Here is a 22,915-nt window from a genome sequence, read left to right as displayed (position 1 = left end):
GCTATCAAGTAAGCCATTCAAAATACACTTCAAACTGAAGCAGTAGGAACACAGGATACCAATAGAGCATTCCTAAGAGGGCCTCTTTCTCCAAAAGAATGATCTATTAAATGTTTTACTTTTGGTTTAATAATTTCAACTCCTTATTCTCTTGGTTCTTATTCTTGAGGTTAGGTTGGAAAGAATATGACAGGATTTTGAATACAGACCAAAAAAGTTAGTGAACTAAAGAACTGGCAGAAGCCAGTCACAGAGCCTATAGTTGGAACTTGGGAAGCAGAGGTGGGATTGCTTGAGCATGAGAGTTTGGATCAGCCTGGGCAACACAGGAATACCTCACCATTAAGAAAATAAAAACAAGGTGCTGGGCGTGGTGGCTCACACCTGTAATCCTAGCCACTCAGGTGGCTGAGATCTGAGGATCAAGGTTCAAAGCCAAAATGGCCACAAAAGGACCCGAGACTCTTCCCTCCAATTAACCTCTAGAAAGCCGGGAAGTGGAGCTTGGTTCAAGGGTAGGGTGGTACCCTTAAGCTGAAGGGCTCAGGGACAGTGCCCAGGATCCATTAAAGATAAATAAAAAATAAACAGGGGCAAGGAGTTTGGACTAGTGATAGAGTGCTTGTCTAGCATGCACGAAGACCTGGGTTCGATTCCTGGGTACCACATACACAGAAAAGCCGGGTGCTTTTTCTATAGTGTTGTGGCTCAAGTGGCAGAGTGCTAGCCTTGAGGAAAAAGACCCTGAACAGTACTCACGCCCTGAGTTCAAACCCCAGGACTGGCAAAATATAAAACATAAAAATAAAATAAAAGCAGTCTGTAAGCCTAGTTAACTCAGGAGGCTGAGAACCGAGGATAATGCTTCCTGGCCACCTTGGGCACACAAACTATAGAGATTCTTATTTCTAATTAATCAGTGAAACTAAAGACAGCATTGCAAGCTTGGAAAAAGTCCAGCAAAGGCTTAAGGCTAAGTTTAAACTCCAGTACCAGCATCCAAACCAATCAATCAAATAAAATGCCAAAATAAATCTAAAATACAAACCATGTTTCTTGTATATTTTTCCTGTACTACTTGTAAAATGTGAGATTCCAAAATTAAAATTAGAGACTGAAATGAATAACTCAAGGAATTAAAAGAGTATAAAGAAGGAAACATAAAATGAGTCTGGGGGGAAAGGGGTCAAAGAGGATGGAAGAAGTAACTACAATCAAGAAACACTAGACACATAAATGGACATATTAAATTGCAACCCCAAGGTATAGCCATTTGAAGTTTAAAAACAAAACACAGGGACCAGGAGTTTGGCCTAGTGGTAGAGTGCTTGCCTAGCATGCACGATTCCTCAGCCCCACATACATAGAAAAAAGCCAGAAGTGGTGCTGTGGCTCAAGTGGTAGAGCTCTGACTTTGAGAAAGCCCAAGGACAATGCTCATGCCCTGAGCTGAAGCCCAGGACTGGCAAAAAAAAACCCCAAAACACAAAAACTTAGATTATATGGGAAAAAAAAAACCTAACCTGAAGAGGAATACTTTTCAGTTTTAGCTTTCCTCTTACTAATGTGTAGGGCGAGCACTAGAAAATTTTAATTATGTTGTCTTTCTCCTTAATATTAGTATCCATGACCTAAAACAAGACTTAAGGCAAGAAATTGAATTATTAAAAACATTAAAAAAATTTCAAAAATTCTAGGGGCCAGGAGTTTGGCCTAGTGGTTAAAATGCTTGCCTAGCATGCACGAAGACCCAGGTTCGATTCCTTGGTACCACATATAGAAAAAAGCCGGAAGTAATGCTGAGGCTCAAGTGGTAGAGCTAGAGCCTTGAGAAAGTCCAAGGACAGTGCTCAAGCCCTGAGCTCAAGCCCAGGACTGGCAAAAAAAAAAAAAAAAAAAAAAAAAAAAAAAAATTCAAAAATTCTAAAAGAATCCCCAAAATATCACATTGTCTCTTTCTATATAATGTCTTTCGAATTTTTGTATAGCAACAATTTGAGCACTGCTGAGCTCTAATTGAGTGCCTCTTATTAAGAGTTTTAATAACAGGAACCCTCATCCTCAGAAATATCTAGGCAATTCGGGATATAGGGTACTGTTTTTTTTTTTTTTTGGTGGGTCATGGGGCTTGAACTAGGCCTGGACACTATCCCTGAGCTCTTTAGCTCAAGGCTACTGCCCAACCCTTGAGCCAAGCCCCACTCCCCCTTTTCTAGAGGTTAATTGGAGATGAGTATCAGGTTCTTTTGTGCCCAAGCAGGCTTTAAATCTTCATCCTCATATCTCAGCCTCCTGAGTAGCTAGGATTACAAGCATGAGCCACAGCACCCGACTTTCGGGAACTCTTAAAGGTGATTTCTTCTCCTTACCTTCAATCCCCTATGCCATGCCCAAAGCTGATCACCAAGGGTATTCCTCTTATCATTTTAGAGTCCAATAGGTAAAATTAACAATAAATCTATAATGTTTGGTCAAACCTTTCTTATTGCTTGTACCACACATAACAAAAACAAATATAAAAGGGAGACAATGATTCTATGCAACCTCTGTAGATGTACTGATATTCAATTGGGATCTGTAGGCAACAATTATATAATTTTAAACCTTTATAGGTGATCTTAACAGTCATCCTTATTGAAAACATTCTTGGTGCAACAGTAATTGAATATTCTTTAGTTAGCTACCAATGATGATAGCGTAAATCAACTTTCTAATTATATTTGAAGAATATATTTTGCTTTCTCTAAGTTTTTTTTTTTTGGCCAATCCTCGGGGTTAGTGCTCTACCACTTGAGCCAGAGCACCATTCACTTCTACCTTTTGTCTATGTATGTCGTACTGAGGAATTGAATCCAGGTCTTTGTGCATGCTAGACAAGCACTCTACCACTGGCCAAACTCCTGGCCTCTCTAAGGCATTTCTAATTGCATTTTAGAAATATTTTCTTAAAAGCTGGGTGCAGTGGCTCCTATCTATAATCCTAGCTACTCAGGAGGCTAAGATCTGAGGATTGAGGTTCAAAGCCAGCCCAAGTACTAAATTCCACAAGATTCTTATCTCCAGTTAACCACCAGAAAACCGGAAGTGGTGCTGTGGCTCAAGGGGTAGGGCTGTAACCTTGAGCTGAAGAGCTCAGGGACAGTGCCCAAGCCCAGAGTTCAAGCCCTACAACTGGGAGGAAAAATAAGAGCACAGACTATTTTTCTAAAAATTTAAGAATAAGTACAAAATCAGCCAATCTCCTATCTGTAATCCCAGCTACTCTTGAAGGTGATTGGAAGGGGAGAGGTTCAAGGTCAGTTTGGATAAAAACTTGAGACTTTATTCCAACACAGAAAATAGTGTAATCCTAGCTATAAAGGAAACCTAGGCAGGGCATACACATGTATTAAGTACATGTCCCATGTGTTTATAATATTGCTAAATGTCTAAGTATAAGATTAGAAAACCTTATGTTATTAAACACATGACAAATAGTAGAAATTACTACATTACATAGGTCTCATTTTTTACATGCAAGATTTGTGGGCAATCTGTTACTTTTTCCCTGGATATATTATTTGCCTTCCATATGTCAAAGTGGTTATTGCTTATATAAATATCTTAGAAAATGAAAACACTATTTGTTAGCTTAGAACATCTCTATAAAGATCAGAAAGAAAATGCTATACATTTTGTCCCTTTTCCAGTACTTACCACCATGATGTGCAAGTGTTTCCAAATAATGAAAAAAAAATTTTTTTTTGTCTGTCAGTGGTGGGACTTGACCTGTGAGCCTGGGCTGTGTCCCTGAGGTCTTCAGCTCAAGGCTACCACCCTACCCCTTGAGCCATGGTACCGCTTCCTAATGAAAATGTTTGTATGAGCTTTTTAAATGTTATCCTAAACAACAAAGGCCATCAACACATACTCTTTCCCTTTCCCTATAATTAAACACAGTAATTCATTTTGTGGCCTGTTTCCAGATACCAGACCTTTAACTGGAGTCTTCTATAGACCATATCTACCATTTTTATTCATTTTAGATCAGTCTGCCTAGCTTTTCTTTTTATTTTATTTATTTATTTTTTTGCCAGTCCTGGGCTTGAGCTCAGGGCCTGAGCACTGTCCTTGGACTTTCTCAAGGCTAGAGCTCTACCACTTGAGCCTCAGCACCCCTTCCGGCTTTTTTCTATATATGTGGTACCGAGGAATCCGAACCCCGGTCTTCATGCATGCTAGGCAAGCACTTTAACCACTAGGCCAAACTCCCGGCCCCTTCTTTTTATTTTTTGTCAGTCCTGGGCTTGAGCTCAGGGCCTGAGCACTGTCCTTGGACTTTCTCAAGGCTAGAGCTCTACCACTCAAATCTCAGCATCACTTCTGGCTTTTTTCTTTCTATGCATGTGGTACCAAGGAATTGAATCCAGGTCTTTGTGCAAGCACTCTACCACTAGGCCAAACTCCTGGTCCTGCCTAGCTTTTCTTTTGATAAGACAATCTATCAATGGTTATTTTACTAACTTCTAACAAATATACAGGACATACTTTTACTGGCTCAAGGAAATCAGCTAATTTCAAGAATGTGGTGCAGAAGGTGGGAGGGACAACATAAAACACATACAACATCACTTTTAATCCTCTGAAAACCTCAGAAAGAAATTAAATTTCTCATCTATTCAGAGTGTAGCCCAGAATCTGAAAAAAGAACACACAGCACCGATTTGGCACAAGAGGAAAACAAAAAAGTTAATTTGAAACATGGGACAGAATGACTGAAAAGTTCTTATGTAATATTATATGGAGTACTCCAAATTAAACACGAAGTACATCTCTAATATAAACTGGTGAGGGGAGAGGGTAATGAGGCCCGTGCGAATGATTTTAAGTTCTATGCATGCATGAAAATGTCACAAAGAGGCCCACAATTATATATAACCAATACATGCTAACAAAAGGACTTTTTTGTTGTTGTTTTTTCAAAATAAGGTGATCACGCTAATGAGCCTTGGCCGTGTTTGGGCATCCATTCTAGGTTTACCCCAGAGCAGGGACCATTATGAATAATAGCTTCTTTCCGGATCTTGGTGCTCTCCCTGCGGGGTGAGAAGTTTTAAACCTGGCTTTTACTCCCTTCGGCCGCTCCTGGTCTTATTTGCAGGGCCCACGCAACGTCCCGTGATCCCTTGGCATATTTCTTTGCAGGTCATTCCTATAGGAAAAGAAAGAAAGAAAGAAAGCAACCGAGTGGGGCATCCTAAACCTGGAGGAAGGAGGTGAGACTGGGAAATGAAGAAGCAAAGAAAAACAAGCGTGACAGGTGTGGCGCGACTCCCCGGGTGAAGGCCGGCTTCCGCCGAGAGGCGCGACGGCCGCCACCCGAGGCCCCCTCACCGCACCCCGGAGTACCGTCGGCCCCGACTGCCTGGCTTGGCGGACCGAAAGAGACTTTCCCCGGCCAGAAACACGACGAATCCCCAGACCGCTCGGCTGGGAAACTGAGCAAGAGGCGCGGGAAGCCGCGCAGCCTCAGCACCACCGCGAGACCCGGGTCCGCCCGACGCCACCTTCAGTCGGCCCCACCCCGAGTCAGGCTCCTGCGAGACCACTATCCCCCTCCACGCCGGAGCCTAGAGCTCTCCCGCAGCCTCGTCCTCCACCTCACCGTCCCCATCGCACTCTCATTCTGCTCCTCAGCCCCTAAAACCTCAGCCAGTTCGGCGGTGTCGTCCCGGAGCTCCTAACATGGCGGCCTCGCTCTCCGCTTCTAAGCTCAGGGCGTGCCCGACCGTAGTGCATCCTGGACTTTGTAGTTCAATGATGGCTTTGGATCGCTCTTCCCGGAGGGGAAGAAAGACTACAGTTCCCAGAATGCACGGCCCTGGAGCATGGTTATTGGGGCCGCTAGAGCAGAGGGATGATGTCATTGCAAAACCCCACCGCATTCATTGTGCTACGGTTAATCCACCTCCCCCCGCCCCCCCTGCTGCTGTTGGGCTGGCTATTGCCGCTCGCTCCAGCTGAGCTCAGAGTAGCAGCCGCACCGGGGCAGGGACGGACTGCAGCCCTGGGACTTAGGACGCCGCATCACCTTTCCTGTCGTGCGTGACTCATTCTCACATCATTTCTGTGTATGCCTGGCGTGGGGAGGAAAATCCCAAACCAGGTGAGTTGCAGTGATTGATTCCAATGGCTCTCCCAAGTTACCCTCGCCGCCTAGTTCTCCAGGCTTTCTTTGCGGAGGATGGGGAGGGGTGGGGCGTGGGAGGGACGGGGATGGGGAGGGGGGCTGGGGGGAGGGCTCTCCCCTTCAGGCTCTTGTGCAATTTGGGTCACTGCAAGGAACAACTCCGGGAACCTGCCCCTGCCAAGAAGAACGGCTGGCTTGCCAGATTCCCGAGTCGCAACTCCCTCCAACCTTTATTTTGTAATTATTTTTATTTTGGGGCGGCTGGGAAGAGGGGGGCAGGGCTGGACAGGATGTTGGGAAATGCTCTTGGGGAAAAGAAAAAAATCCGAAGAGGGCAAAGGTGGGGGACTGCAGTGCTGTCCCCGCCGCCCGCGTGGAGGTTTGAGTGGGAAGGGGTGATGCGTGGGGAGACATGGAGACAGTGATTTAATGTGATCGCACGACTTTAAAACATCGCTGGGTCGCTTGCACCGGCAGATACGATTTAAAAAATTTTGTTTTTTAAATGATGAACATACTGCTTGTGGGTAGCTGAAGTTTTGCAGGTCGTTCCTGTGTGTGTGTGTGTGTGTGTGTGTGTAGTTTGTCTCGTCTTTTCTGCTAATTTGAGGTGACAGTGTCCTTTCATGGTGCACTCCGTGCCAGTCAGAAACATTTCACGTGTCCGGGGAAGGTTCTCTTAGGCTGCTGGAAGCATCGTGTTCCTGAGCGGGTTTTTGTTTTTTTTTGTGTTTTTTTGTTTTTTTTTTTTCCTGTGCTCCGGACTGCAGGGTTCAGGATTTGTTTGGAAGTGGAGCGGACAGATTTGTGCTTGTGTGAGTGGCTCTTGCCACTGACAATGGTACCGTGATGAGCCGCCGCTTCCCCAGGCTCAGTTACCACTCAAGAATAACGGTTTGCAGAACAGGATGGATTAGGGAACCTGGGTCCCTTGGAACACCACAAGAGAAAGGGAAAGTTAGAAGTGTTATCAGCCTTGACTGGCCATCATGGAAAGGTACTCAAAAAAAAAAAAAAAAAAAAAGAGTTGATCCTAGGAGACCAAGGAGTATAGTATAGTAATGCATCCCCCACCCTTTTTTTTAAAACAATGTTTGGACACTTTAATAGGGCACAAAACATTCTGGCTAGTGTGATGCTGGCTGTCCTTTTTAAAATAAAAGTTACAGGGATGATGAGTGCAACAACTATGTAACTTTGAGATAAACAGCTGACCCAATCCAGAACAGATGGGGCTAGTCTTCCCTTAGAGATCTACAATCCTGGAAATGAATAGATCTGGGGTCAGCCACACCCCCTCTTGGAATGTCAAAAGAAGGAGAAATGCCAGAATATTTGCTTAACTTTAAAATGCTAAACCTTTTCTTATCTGAGTCAGGTTTTGGAAATAAGTCTTTACTAGCTGTCTCAGCTGCTTTGAATCCATTTTGTTGGTTTTAAATTCCTATGGTTAGGGATTCACAGTTGCAGCCGGGTGATAACTTTGTTAATTGCTGCTTTTACTGAATACAAACCATAGTCCATTGTGTGGGTTTTGTGGTGCAGTGATTTATTGGGGGTGCACTGAACAGCTTTTGGATTTGGGAAAAGACCCAACTGTGGGCTTTCTCCTGCTCCATCTCTGTTTTGAGTACTCTTCGCTCTTCTTAGATCATCTGTACTTCTGTTGTATACATTCCTTTCTTTTCTTATGCACTCACATCTCTTGATATTCTGTTTCTTTTCCTGTCTCTTCACTTACAGTTTACATTTTCCCCTGTTTCAGGATCTCCCTCTTGCCAGCATATCACATCTATATTTTTATGTCTCTTTCCAGTCTCTGAATATCATAACCCAGTTTCCCTTCCCTCACTTTTGAATCCCAGTAGATGGATGTTTATTCCGAGTCCTCCATTGTACATATACATGTGTGTGTGTGTGTGTGTGTGTGTATGTGTGTGTGTATTTGGAAATAGGATCTTGCTATGTAGCCTTGAGCTTGTCGGTCTTCTGCCTCTACTTCCCAAGTGCTACAATTTCAGGTGTGAACCATCATATCTATTTGGCTCAGAGTGCTCTTTGAAGAGTTTTGGTTTTACTTTTCCTTGGGGTCTGTGTTTGGCAGGATAACCAGCAAGGAGCCTGACTCTGTCCAGTGTATGGTTTGTGTGACAAGACACAGTCTGGCCCTAGCAACATGAGAACAATTAAATGTTGTAGTTGAGCTCATGTCACTTTTCTTTTTGATGGGCACCTGTGAAGAACTTGACAATGGGTTAGCAAGGTTTTGAATGACTTATATGAAATGCTCTAATAAGTCCCAAGGAATAATTCCTCTTCCAATAGCTTCCACATCATTTAATTCTTTTTTCCCCTTACCCTGCTCCTGTGAGTAGTGGAAAGATTACCTTTCTCCCTCACTTACTGTTCTCTATTGATTGCTAAATAATTCAGATGCTCAGAACTGTCCACTTGTTATTTTGAAGGCACTTGGAAGGATAATTCCTTTCATCCTATCTCTTCTTCTTTGTGGAAGAAATGCATTTATTGTTTTGTATCCATTTCAGGAAGAAGGATGTGGTAGTGGTTGAATGGGTTTTGCTTAGCAGCAGAATTCCTTCAGGCATGGAAAGTCTACTTGCTGTCTCTTTGAAGGCAAGTGATGGGACAGCCAATTTCAAAAGCTGTCACAAAGACCTTATGATTTTTAATTTTTCTTCTGAGTATTTGTTTTTAATCCATGGAGAAATGTCACAGGGAGGAGAAATAAGGTGACTGGAAGATTAAGATTTGTCTCTATCATTGCTTTCCCTGTGACCTTGAATAACTATGAAGCAGTTCTTTGGATATATTGGTTTTAGGGAATATGCTAAAGTGAGAGAGACAAATATTAATGATCATGTATGCAGAAGTATGAGAGCAGTGACAGGAGCATAGGCCCATGGAAGCCGTTTATTCTTAGGTGATAGGGATATCCAAAAGTGTCAGGGAACTTTGGACCCAAGACATGAAGGCAAAAACAGCCCTCATGGGTGCCTGTGTTCCTCACACAAATAGAGCCTCTCAATTTATGTTGAACTACTAAAATAACCTAATTACCTAAGGATTCATTGCAAAGCAGGAAATACTAGGACAATGGAAAGAGGTAGTTAGTAATAATGCAAATGTCACACACAAAAATCCACTTAACAAATCTATTCCTGCACCCTGTGGTCTTTATGATATTTTGTAGATAACTTTTAGGGAAATTCAAAAACATTTCGGTTCTGGTTTCTTTTGGGTTCAACTTCCTTGATTCTAATTCTGTAGAGTTCCCTAAGTCAATGGATCTCGGACTTTTGAATTTTCTATTGGAATAAAGTTGGGTGAGGTGTTTTTTTTTTTTTCTTTTTGTCATGGGACTTGAACACTGGGCCTGGGCGCTGTCCCTGAGCTCTTCAGTTCAAGGCTACTGCTCTACCACTTGAACCACAGTGCCACTTTCAGTTTTCTCTATGAACCTCAGATCTCAGCCTCCTGAGTAGCTAGGATTACAGATGTGAGTTAATATCTTGTAGTATTCATAGGGACAAAATGAGGAAAAAGATAACAGTGTATCAGACAACCTGAGGCCATGGAAGTACCTACATGTCAACATAAAAATGTTGATACTGAAATCAGTATTTGCCAGAAATGTTTGACTTATATTTATTCATAAGGATATAATCAGGCAAATTTAGGTTGTGGGACATGCTTCAAAATAGCTGCTAGCCCGTGATCTTCAAATATGCCACTGAAATGAACCATTCACAGAAGAAAACAAAAGTTTTAGTGGGAACTGATGCACATTAAAGGAGCAAGAGATAAGACAACAAACACAAGAAGTCATTCTTGGTTGGATCCTGAACTAAAAAAAGTAAACACAACAAAATAAAAGCTTACCCAGGCACCAATGGCTCACACCTGTACTCTTAGCTACTCAGGAGATTTGAGATCTGAGGGTTGAAGTTCAAAGCCAGTCTGGCAGAAAAGTCTATGAGACTCTTATCTCCAATTAACCACTAAGAAATATTTGGAAATGGTGCTGTGGTTCAAGTGGTAGAGGGCTAGCCTTCAGCACAAAGAGAACCAGGAACAGTGCCCAGGCCCTAAGTTCAAGCCCCAGGACTGGCCAAAAAAAATCTTATTGTAAAGGTCATTCTCTTGCACATATGTACAGTTAGCACTCTAACCTTGATTTTGTTACTAGTAGTAATGCTTGTGGGACATTATTATATCCCCAGCCTGAACTCAACCTGTGATCTTCCTTATCTCAGCTGCTCCTATGTAGTGTGAGCTGCTGGCACTTAGCTTGCTCTCACCAGTGTATGTGTATGCACACAAGTACGTACTGGTACTGGAGCTTGAATTCAGTGCTTTGCATTTTTGTTTGCTTTTTTGCACTCAAACTGGCACTCTCACTTGAACCACACCTCCATATCTAGCTTTTTGTTAGACTTTTTTGCCCTGGCTGGTTTCAAACTGCAATCCTTAGATCTCAACCTTCTGAAAAGCTAAGATTACAACCATAAGCTCACAAGTGCTTGGCTTAATTTATTTGCTATTTTTTGTTCTATAGTTTAAAAGTTTTCAAAGTAAGTTGAGGAGGGCCAGGATTTTGGCCTAGTGGTAGAGCTCTAGCCTTGAGAAAGCCTAAGGACAGTGTTCAGGCCCTGAGTTCAAGCTCCAGGATGGCAAAAATGAATAAATAAATAAATAAGTTGAAAAAAATCAAAGGAAGCATACAAACTGTCTGACACCTGTTTGATCCCCAGTGGATGCTCTGATTGAGTGCTTGTAACTTCAGCTAATTACATAGGTCTACAGAAAACTCCCTCAGTGCCTAAAAAGAAACCCTATCAGTAAGTCCTGGCTTCAGGGGGCTCAGTATAGTATTGGTTCAGAATACCTTCCTAGGTTCTACTGTTTGTATTTTTTCTTCTTTCCTTTTTTTTTTTTTTTTTTGGAGGGGGGCTGGCATGTAGGGGACTTTTTTTTTTTTTTTTTTCTTTGCCAGTCCTGGGCTTGAGCTCAGGGCCTGAGCACTGTCCTTGGACTTTCTCAAGACTAGAACTCTACCACTTGAGCCTCAGCACCACTTCCGGGCTTTTTTTTTTCTATGTATGTGGTACCAAGGAATTGAACCCAGGTCTTCATGCATGCTAGGCAAGCACTTTAACCACTAGGCCAAACTTCCGGCCATGTAGGGGACTTTTATGGGAAAGATAGCTTTAAAAAATCCCATAGTTCTTAGACTTACTCAGAATTGTTTCCTCATTCAGCTGTAAAAATGGATGTGCAGTTTACTGCACAGGATTAAGACCATGAAACAGCATTCACAATGTATTTTTGTAGAACATCTTGTATTGAAGAGCAACAGAGACTCTATGATTCCATTTTGCTCACATTTTGTGTACTCCTTTCATCCCGCTTCCCTTAGAGGTTTAGCCCAAGTAACTAAGGGTTTGGCAAAAGTATATAGAACTAGAACTCTCAAATATTGCTGAGAAGAATTTAAATCAGGAGGAAATTAAAGGGAAACTTTGTGCCCTTTGGCTCACAGTAGAAGTTGAGAAGAAAAGTTACGGTGGCTCCAGTTTTCTTTCCATGTTCTTTTTATTTTATTTTACTTTTAAAAATCAGAACCCTCAGTTCAGAACCTCTTATTTAACTTATGCATGTATGCACTAGCTGAAGAAATAAATACAAGACCTGAAAGAGTTCCTAAACACAAAACAAACACCCGACAGGCTTTTCTGTCTACAAATGCTATGGAACTGAAAGGCAAGATTGGGGTGAAGTCACTCATAGAGAGCAGTATATTAACAGCATATACTTACGTACACATAGAATGGTCAGAGCTATTTCATACACATTGAGCCTCTCAATAAACCCTATGTTACAAATAAAGAAATGGAGGGTTGAAATGATAATGAGCATTAATGAGCAATCCAAATTCTCAGGCACAGTGGATAACAGGATGGAAATAATGAATGGTTGATGGGATTCATAATTTCTTACCCAGGACCCCTGTTCAGGTAGACCCAATCCTAAACTCGTAACTGCTTTTCTACAGAAAATGCCTTAACTCTTGCCCTAGGATTCCTTCTGTTGAAATTCAGACAGATAAACATTCAGACAATGATATTCCAGTTTGTAAGTTGAGCTTGAATTCTCCCCACTTCTTGTTATTTTTATGGGTATACATTAATTGTACAAGGTTTCATTGTGATAATTCAGCATGTATATATAGTGTTGTGAGAACTGAAAAAATCCAGCTGTGAGACCAGAAAGGATTGGGAATCTGGAAGGCCATTCTCTTAGTAAAAACTCTTAGAATGCTGAAACTTCCCTGGCAAGATCAGTCATCCCTGGCTTACCAGGAATTGAAGTTTTTTTTTCTTTTTCTTTCTTTCTTTTTTTTTCCAGTCCTGGCCTTGAATTTGGGCCTGGGCACTGTCCCTGAGCTTCTTTTGCTCAAGGCTAGAACTCTACCACTTGAGCCATAGTTTCACTTCCACCTTTTTCTGTTTATGTGATGCTGAGGAATCCAATCCAGGTCTTCATATATGCCAGGCAAGCACTCTACCACTAAGCCACATTCCCATCCCTTTGGGATTCAGATTTCTATCCTGGGTGTGGGTTCATTCTACCCTAAACTGCCTGGAATGGAGGGGGGCAGGTAGACTAAGCTTTATGCAAATTGTTTTCTGTTTAACTCTTAGTTCCCAAGATGACTTTCCTATCTACCACTTGTATACAAATTATTGTCACATGTTGATGTTTATATCTTACTTTCTGCACATACTTTCCGATATAAAATGCAATAAAAACAAAACAAAGAAAAAAACCTTTGGTGAATGGAACCTCGATATCTGAAGCTGAAGGAAGACTAGGGGCCCCCTGGTTTCCCAAATCTCAATTCTAATATCTAGTTTTGGTAACTGCCTTATCCTCCCTGTCCCTGCCCATCAGGCTTATCTCTGTCATCAATCATCAGTCACTTTCCTTATCCCACTTCCCCTTCTTAAAACAATTTCAACAGGTTTCACTGTTTTATTTTCGTACATGCAAATAAACTGCACTGACCATATTCACCCATTCACCCTCATTTACCTCCTTGTTTAGCAACCCCACTTCTGTGCCAATCACACCTGTAGAGCCTGTTTAACTTTTCTGTCATTCATTGTAACATACTGTGTTTCACCGGGGTATTTTATATTGTATTTTGATCAGAATAACTCAATTGCTTTCTCTTTCCTTGCCTCCCTCCTATTGCCATACAGCTTTTTTTTTTGTTGAAAGATTTTATCAACACTGATTTTTTACATCATATTTCCAATGTCATGTTTAACAAACAAGTATTCAAGAAGGGAATGTCTGTATGCAATCACTCACTGGCACATAGATTTTAGAACATAATTAAAAGAAAGCTGAGGTTTTATATGTCATGGATACATATCAATCCATATAATAAAACATTATGTCTATAGACATAATAGATTTTTATGCCTATGTAGTTATGTTTAGATCTCCAAGACTAATAATTTTGGGTATCCAAATATTGAGTAATCACCCTTGTACTGTTGGGATCTAATATCCACATATCAAGGAGACCATGAGCCTTTTGTTCCTATTTCACTTCCTAGTGAATGCCATTATTTTATCTTGTCTGGTGGCTATGTAGAATTCCTTTGTATATATGTAACACATTTTTGGTAACCATTCATCTGTGGTGGGGCATCTGGATTGTTTCCTTTGCTTGGCTATTGTGGATAGTGCAGAGATGAACATGGCTAAGCAGGTGTCCTTATCATATCCTGGGTTATGATGCTCAGGGTAGATGCCCAGGAGTGGTATGGCTGGATCATTAGGAAGGTCTATTTTCAGTTTTTTGAGAAGCTTCTGAACTGCCTTCCTGAGTGGCTGAACTAGTTTACATTCTCATCAGCAGTGTAGTAGGGTTCCTCTTTCTCCACAACCCCGCCAGCATTTGTCGTTTGTCTGAGTTCAGAATATTGGCCATTCTAATTGGGGTAAGTGGTATCTTAGAGTTGTTTTTTATTTGCATTTTCTTTATAACCATGGATGATGAGCATTTTCTCATTTTTTTTTGCCATTTTAATCTCTACTTTTGACAATTCTCTCTTTAGTTCCCTTTCCTATTTAGTGATTGGTTTGTTGGGTTTGGTGGGGGGAATTAGTTTTTTGAGTTTCCTGTAGATATTGGATATTAAGCATTTGTCTCATGTATTATTAGTAAATATTTTTTCCCAGTTGGTTGGCTATCTTTCTACTTTAGTAGCTATTCCTTTGTCTGTGCAGAAACATTTTATTTTTAGGTAATCCCGTTTGTTGAGTCTCTCTCCAATTTGTTGTGACCCTGGGACTGCTGTACAGCTTTTACAAGTTCTTTATACTATCTTCATACATTATTGCAAATGTATTTAGTTCCCTTTTTCAAATGAGGACTGAAATGTACAGGAAAAGAGCAGGACAACTTATTTTCATCTCAAACTTAATGATGTCTGTATTTTAGTGCAGTTAGTCCTAACTCAAAAATTTAAAAAGTTTTCACAGTTTTTAGAGAAAACTCTTTAGCTACTTCACTCTTTTGGCTTATTTTTTAAACAGCAAGCAAATAAGGAGTGTTTTAATGATTACTTTTATAGATTCCCATGTTTATTCACACATCAATTTTTTTTTTGTCTGTTGTGGGATTTGATATCTGGGCCTAGGCATTGTCCCTGAGCTCTTCAGCTCTAGGCTACAGCCCTACCCCTTGAGCCACAGCACCACTTCCAGTTTTCTGGTGGTTAATTGGAGATAAGTGTCTCAGGTCCTTCTGTGCCCTGGCTTTGAACCGCAATCCTCAGATCTCAGCCTCCTGAGTAGCTAGGATTACAGGTATGAGCCACTGCGCCCGGCTTTCACACATCAATTTTTATCACAGCCTCACAAAACCCAGCAGAACTCCGGTTCCTTTTTTGTCCATGTTCTGTGTACCCTTCACCATTTCTGTCTCCGAGCTAATGTAGCCTAAGTGCCTAAGACCTGGCAAAGGTATATGGAAAGAGAATTCTCTAAAACTACTGAGGATTTAAACCAAGGGGTGGGCTGGGAGCATGGCCTAGTGGTAGAATGCTTACCTAGCATGCACGAAGCCCTAAGTACCACATACACGAAAAAGCTGGAAGTGGTAGAGCACTAGCCTTGAGTAAAATGTGTCCAAGGACAGTGCCCAGGCCCTGAGATCAAGCTCCAGGACTGGCATAAAACAACAACAACAACAACAAAATAAAACAAGGGGTGATCAGACTTTGTTTCCTTTGACTTGACAAAAGCATCATACAAAAGTGTTTCCAGAACTTCATAACAAAATGACTTGCCTTCAAAGGTTCAGTCTGGCAGTTTCCAATAGCTATGAAGAGAGATAAACTAATGTAACATGCAAATACATGGATAAATGCTCTTCAAATGCTCAAAAGACATCAAACAGAATCATATGCATTGTAATTTTATTAGTATATGCAAGTAGGAAATGACAGAATGTCATATCAAAATCTGAGCGTTGATCACTGTTGTGGGATGGTATTAGAAAGGATTTTCCCTTGTAGTTCACTTGGGTATTTTTTGTAGTAAATTGATTAATTAAAAAGATAACCCACCAGCCTGACTACTATTATGATTTCACAGTTAGAGTGCTAGTTGTAGATGTTTATATTTTCATAGTAGAATGAGAAGAGGGGCATATAATTTAAAAACTAGTATTCTAACAGAGAATGAAAGACAATGAAAATAAGTTAAAAAAACAGTATTTTGGTATTGTGGATGAAGGACATAAATTCTTAGTAATAGTGGCATTTCTAAAAGCCTGAAATTAATAGAGATAAAGATGATAAATTGCAGCCTGGCATGGTAGCTCATGCCTGTAATCCTACCTACTCAGGAGGCTGAAGATCAAGGTTCAAAGCCATCCTGGGCCCAAAAGGACCTAATACTCTTATCTCCAGTTTACCTCTAGAAAATGGGAAGTGGGGCTTGGCTCAAGGGGAGGGCAGTAGCCGTGGGCTGAAGAGCTCAGGGACAGTGCCTTGGTCAAGCCCCAAGACAAAACAAAACAAAACAAAAGATGATAAATTGCAGGGAGTGAGTTGCTAGTATTTAGTGCCTAGGATAGTTATGAATATTAAACAAAGCTCAGGTCTCAGTATGGTGCCCATTACCTGAAACATTATCTGATATCATTGGATGGTGGTGGGGCTGACAACAGCATTTATCCACTGTTTAGAAGCCAAATTAAAATCTTGTGGCAGATTATGGCAGTATTGTTCTGAATACAAAATTAAAGCTCTTGGCCTGACAAAATATTTTCTCCTTCATTTGTAAATTCATTTAATTGCAAAGTCCTACAAAAGTCCATATTGTCAAATTGTATTTAATTTTCCATTTAAGAAGTTATCTGAATATAATGTTACATTTACATGAGATTATGATATTCCTAGGAAAGCTAAAGGTAATGGCTTCTTTCCATTTGGGCAGTACTAGTCTGATGCTGTCTTAAAGAGTGGTTGTAATTAGCCATGCCTAATAACTTGGGAGAGAGTGGAGTGAGGGAAATGGGGACAAAAACATGAGAAAGGGTATCAATGTGTGAGAAATAATGCACCTACTACTTGACAAATGGAATTGTAACCCCTCTATACATTATCCTGACAATAAAAACAAAAAACAAACAAACAAAAAAACCAGAAAAACCTTGCATAACCTTTTCCTTTCAAGAGTTAGGAATTTTGCTTTCTAAGAGCTAACTTTGGAAAGAATGTTAGTACCCTGGAAGATTCAGGTAGTAACCTCAAAAGAATTCATATCCTAGAGGAACTCTGAATAGCATGGGGAACTCAACTTGAGAGGGCTGAAAGAAACATTTGCTTTGAAATATAATACAGATCTCACGTACTTTTTCATCTTTTTGTTAAAAGCCTCAATAATTGAATAATTAAGCCCAAAATAGATTAAACCAAAGCAAGGAAGGAAGGAAGGGAGAGAGGGTGGGAGGGAGGGAATTCTTTAAATAAATAATCCTGATAAAAATATTTATGCTCGGGGTCGGGAGTTTGGCCTAGTGGTTAAAGTGCTTGCCTAGCATGCATGAAGACCCGGGTTCGATTCCTTGGTACCACATATATAGAAAAAAGCCGGAAGTGGTGCTGAGGCTCAAGTGGTAGAGCTCTAGCCTTGAGAAAGTCCAAGGACAGTGCTCAGGCCCTGAGCTCAAGCCCAGGACTGGCAAAAAAAAAAAAAAAAAAGTATTTATGCTCGCACTGGTGGTTCATGTTGTATTCATAACTACTCTGGAGGCTATGATCTGGGAATCATGCTTTGCAGCCAACCTGGACAAATTCCAAGACTCGTTTTCCTCTCTATATTTATTTATTTTTTTTTATTGTATTTTATTGTCGGGATAAAGTATAGAGGTATGTAGTGGGTACATTACTTCTCGAAATTTGATACCCCTTCTCATGTTTTTGTCCCCAAATTCCAAGACTCTTATCTCCAATAACTCGCGAATAGCCAGAAGGGGAGTTGTGGCTGAAGGGACAGAGGGCCACCTATAATCAGAAAAAGCTGAGCGAGAACCCCAGGCTCTGATTTAAGACTCCAGTACTGGCGTGGGCATGCACACACACTGACACAAAGGCTACTTTGCTTAGATAATTCTTACTGTAACATTTAAGCTTGCTTCTTTGAAGTGACAAAATTTCTGGCCTGAGAATGTGGCTTGCTTAGCATGCATGAAACCCTGGGTTCGATTCCTCAGTGCCACATACACAGAAAAAGCTGGAAGTGGTGCTGTGGCTCCAGTGGTAGAGTGTTAGCCTTGAGCAGAAGGTCAGGGACAATGTTCAGGCCCTGAGTTCAATCCCTAGGAATGGCTATAAAAGCAAAAATAAAACTAAAACAAAAAATTAAATGCCAAAACTCCTGGAGCTACAGATGTAAAACTTAAAAATTTATATTAAGTAACACCAATCTGAATTCACTGTTAATACTCCAGGACTGTCCTTTGGTTTTGATATTATGTAACATTAATTGCTTAGTCTAATCTACACTTTTTTTTTTTTTTTTTTTGCCAGTCCTGGGCTTGAGCTCAGGGCCTGAGCACTGTCCTTGGACTTTCTCAAGGCTAGAGCTCTACCAGTTGAGCCTCAGCACCACTTCCGGCTTTTTTCTATGTATGTGGTACCGAGGAATCGAACCCGGGTCTTCATACATGCTAGGTAAGCACTTTAACCACTAGGCCAAACTCCCAGCCCCTACACTTTTTTTTTTTTTTGACAGTACCAAGGTTTGAGCTCAGGGTTTCATATGTGTTAGACTGTTGCTCTACCTAGTGAGCAGTCTTCAAGCCTTGCTTTTTGCTGGTTGTTTTAGGGATGGAGTCTAGTGAATTTTTTTTATTTTATTTTGCATAGGCTGTCCTTGATCTACTATGCTTTAGATCTCAGCCTCTTCAGTAGATAGGGTTATAGGCATGAGCCACTGGTACCTGGCTTATTTTATGGGTAAGATATAAAGTGACATAAGTACAATAAGTCACTTTTATTGTCTAATTTTATGCTAGTAATCTTGCTGACATTTAAAAAATGATATACCAGGTACTGTATTGACTGCTTTCCATAAGGTATTATTTAATGGCTACAAAAAATGAAAGATGAAACTGAATTTCTGACAGTATAAATAACATCATTTCACTAGTAAGAGTCAAGAGTGTAGCTTGTATTTTCTGTTGTGCATTTTATAGCTCTGTGTCATAGACGCTTATCTTTGAATTGAGTCCTGTCTTTACTGAATAGGTATTTGTTTTGTGCCCCTCATATGTGATGTACCTTGAGGACTATAGAGATGATTAAAGTAGACATAGTTTTTATCTTTAAGGAGTTTGAACTCCATTCGAAGAGCTAAAAATAGGTAGACTCCTTTAACTCCATGCTCATAGCAAGATCCACTGTAATCAAAAGGGTGAAGCAACCCAAATGCCAGTTGATGGATGAATAGATAAGCAAAATGTGATGTATGCATCCAATAGAATATCACTCAGACTTCCAAAGGAAGGTAGTTCTGATATAATTTGTAATAAAGATGACCTTTGAAGATACTCTGGCCGAAGTAATAAGCCCTTCACAAAAGGATTCTGCCCCTTTGATGTATCTTGAGTAGTCAAACTAATAGAATCAGAAAGTAGAATGGAGATTGTCAGGGGCTGGAGGTGGATGAAGAAATGAAAAATTAATGTGTATAGAATTTCATTTCTGCGAGATGAAAAATTTCTAGAGATTATATGAATATTAAGATGATAAATAGCATGTTCTGTATATTTCACCATAATATAAAAATCAAGCAGATATATTCTTTGCCATTTGTGCTGCCACAATGAAATATTTGAGCTTGGGCAATTTATAAACGATAAATTTTTACTCCATACAGTTCTACAGCCTGGGAAGGCCAAATTCAAGGCATCATCTGACTTAGTGTATGTAAGAACTACTGTCTGTCTCCACTGTGATGCTTCACATACTATCATAGTGATCTTGATCCCCTCAAGTGTTTATTATTATTATTATTACTGTTAATTTTTTTTTTTGGCCAGTCCCAGGGCTTGAACTCAGGGCCTGGGCACTTTCCTTAAGCTTTTTCTGTTAATGCTTCAGCTCTACCACTTGGATCCACAGAGCCACTTCCACCTTTTTCTGAGTAGCTTATTGGAGATAAGAGTCTCATGGACTTTCCTGCCCTGACTGGCTTTTGACATATCTTTGCCTCCTGAGTTGCTGGGATTACAGGTGTGAACTACCTGTGCCCATTCTCTCAAGTATTTTCACAAGACACGGATCCATTCATTCATGAATGCAGAGATTTCACCAGGAGTGTGGGACCCTTGCAGGTCCTTTAGATACTTATAATCCATGGGCCATCCAAAATGAATAATACAGCTGTTGAGAAGCACACTTGTCTAAGGCCCAGATGTCCCGGAACCACTTACTAAAGGTTCACATCTGTTATATGTATTGAAATTTCAGTTTTAGCACAACTTTCAGCAGGGACACACACCATAGCACCTTCTTCTGCAGAGTGGAAAGCGGTTGGGGGATCAGTAGGGACTGATGACATTCTGGGGATTAGCTATGGCCTTCCATGGGTTGTCCATGACCGATGGATCAGATTGGTGTGGCAATGAGGAGAGTAGGCAGGGCCTCTCCTGATGGGAACAGTGTGCTGAAGCAAAGTTTGAGAGCAGCTTTACGATCCAATCCTAGTGAGGAATAAATCTCCAGAGGTGTGGCCTCTATAATTATGGGTAAGTCAGCAACTTCCTAGGGAGGCAGAGACTTGAAAGCAAAGTCTAAACCAAGTTTCTGAAATGGTGATGTGGTGGCGAGGGACTCATTCACCATTCATTCAGTAAACATTTATTGAGCACTCACAGCTAGGTGCTATCCCTGGCATTTTAACCCTAACAACCCTGGAGTTATTCCTAGTCTAGTCACCAGATGTACAAATTGTGACTCAGAGAGATGAAGTAACCTGCCCAAGGTCACATGACTAATAGATGGCAGAAGCAATACCTAGAGCCCATGCTATCTCCATTGAACAATACTGCGTCCCTTTGGGGATGTAAATGATACTTGCTTTTGAGTACTACTTGCTGCTTTTTGAGGGCACCACACCTCTATTATCTGATATCTTCTAAATTTCAGCTTTCTTATCTGTGAAATGTAGACCTGTACTAGAACCTTAATTCATTCATCAAACACTTATTGAATACTAGTGTATTCACTGGGTATCATCCATGCTGGCAGGCACTGGAGATTAAGTTTGATACTGTTCTTGTCTAAGAAGATTTTAGGCTAGGGAAGGAGATCTGAAGAGACAATTGTACAATACATTCATAGTGTTGGTAGTAGTGTTTATGGAGACTATCAGAGCATTGAGACCTGGAGAGGAGGATGATATGAGGAAATGACCCCAACTTGGGAAGATAACACAGGAGACCACAGAACTACATTCTTCCTGCTGTTCTCATGGTGAGCACAGCTTTCGTAAACTCAGAACTCCCTTTTAGTAGTTAAATTCAAATATATCCCACCAATCTCTAAGGATTTTCTCTCAGATTGGAGTAAGATTATAAAGTTACATTACTATTATTATATTTTTTGCCAGTCCTGGGGCTTGAACTTAGGACCTGTACTTGAGCTTTCTCAAGGCACATGTTCCATCACTTGAGCGACAACACCACTTCCGGCTTTTTCTATGTATGTGGTACCAAGAAACTGAACCCGGGTCTTAGTACATGCTAGGCAAGTAATACTAGGCCAAACTCTCAGCCCTGAATTAATTAAAATTTTTATGTTTTTGCCTGGACCTTGAACTCAGGGTCTGAGCACTGTCCTTGGACTTTCTCAAGGCTAGAGTTCTACCACTTGAGGCACAGCACCATTTCTGGCATTTTTCTATGTATGTGGTATTGAGGAATCGAACCCCGGTCTTCTTGCATGCTAGGCAAGCACTCTACCTCTAGGCTAAACCACTAGGCTAAACTCCTAGCCCATGAATTAAATTATTTTTTAGAGAATTTAGGAAGCATGGAACAGATTAGTAAGGGATCCAGAGTTAGTTATGTGAGAAATTTTCAACCTAAGCCACAGATGGCTGTTGCAGGGAAGCAAGTGAGATGAGCACAGCATTAAACAAAATGCTGTTTTTTCTCATAATTAGACTGAGCAACATCTCAAGTTTAAGGTTGTACAAATCTGTGTCTTCACTTCTTCCTCTACTTCTTCAAGAACCTACAATTGGCATTTCTGGAGGATCTGTGGAGTTGTTCTCTGGAGTGCAGGCGTGTCGGAATAGGCATGAAAGACCAGCCCATCATAGTTTCCACCACACAGAAGATAGTTCCTCCCTTTTCCTATGTCATCCTTCTCAAGTAGTAGTAGATCATCAGCTTCCAGGGATAAGTCATTTAAAAACAAACCAACAAAAAGAATCAATCACCCAACCGTTTTGTTTCTTAGATAGTATTTGATCTTGGTAATTTATCTCTTAAAAATGGCTCATAAAATTATTTGGGAGAAGTCGGGCACTGATGGCTCATGCTTGTAGTCCTCGCTACTCAGGAGGCTGAGATCTGAGGATCAAGGTTCAAAGCCAGCCCGGGCACAAAAGGACCTGAGACTCTTATCTCCAGTTAACCTCTAGAAAAGGGGAAATGGGGCTTGGATCCAGGGTAGGGTGGTAGCCTTGAGCTGAAGAGCTCAGGGACAGCGCCCAGGCTGAGTTCAAGCCCCATGGCCCACCAAAAAAAAAAAAAAAAAAGTATTTGGGAGATTGCTGATTCAGGCCAGTGTGATTGATGCATTTAATCCTGTCTCTCTTCCCAACAAAGAATAATTTCAGCTTATTTTTTCCTGACTCTGTCTTTGTATCCCTGAGAATCCTTGTTAGTTGGTCCTCAGATGCCCAAACTCTTAAGATTTTGGCTGGCTGGATCACATGGACATCTAAGCATTTTCTTCTTTCTCAGATTGTAAACATAGGTTGAATTATAAGAGAGAGAGGGAGGGGGAGAGGGGGGGAGAGAGAAAGGGGAGAAAGTCTCCTTTAATCGTTTAAGGGTTTCTCTGCTCTGATGTTCCATAGTTTGGGGTAATAGATAGGAGATCAGCGGTCAGAAGATTAGAGCTTATG

The 22,915-nt window shown here is 41.0% G+C and overlaps 1 protein-coding gene and 1 long non-coding RNA gene across 3 annotated transcripts in view; one reads left to right on the top strand and one right to left on the bottom strand.

Moving 5' to 3' along the window:
• Positions 1–4,972: 4,972 nt before the first annotated feature.
• LOC150053566 (uncharacterized) lies at positions 4,973–5,831 on the bottom strand. The gene is made up of 2 exons (XR_016538162.1): positions 5,659–5,831; positions 4,973–5,191 (listed from the first exon to the last, which is right to left on the bottom strand). It is a non-coding gene; the product is annotated as an uncharacterized LOC150053566 (long non-coding RNA).
• A 113-nt stretch (positions 5,832–5,944) lies between these two features.
• Positions 5,945–22,915, top strand: part of Rab30 (RAB30, member RAS oncogene family) — an 83,362-nt gene continuing 66,391 nt past the window's right edge. The window contains exon 1 of one of the 2 annotated variants that reach the window (XM_090348510.1): positions 5,945–6,145. The gene's annotated coding sequence lies outside the window, so the exon portion shown is untranslated. Of the gene's footprint in view, positions 6,146–6,304; positions 6,407–22,915 lie in introns of those variants that run through there. The other variant, XM_090348511.1, reaches the window with a different exon arrangement.

This window comes from Megascapheus bottae, chromosome 16, assembly GCF_031878675.1.
Source record: "Megascapheus bottae isolate mThoBot1 chromosome 16, mThoBot2.hap1, whole genome shotgun sequence".
Taxonomy (NCBI): domain Eukaryota; kingdom Metazoa; phylum Chordata; class Mammalia; order Rodentia; family Geomyidae; genus Megascapheus; species Megascapheus bottae.
This window is presented reverse-complemented; position numbering and strand designations above follow the sequence as displayed.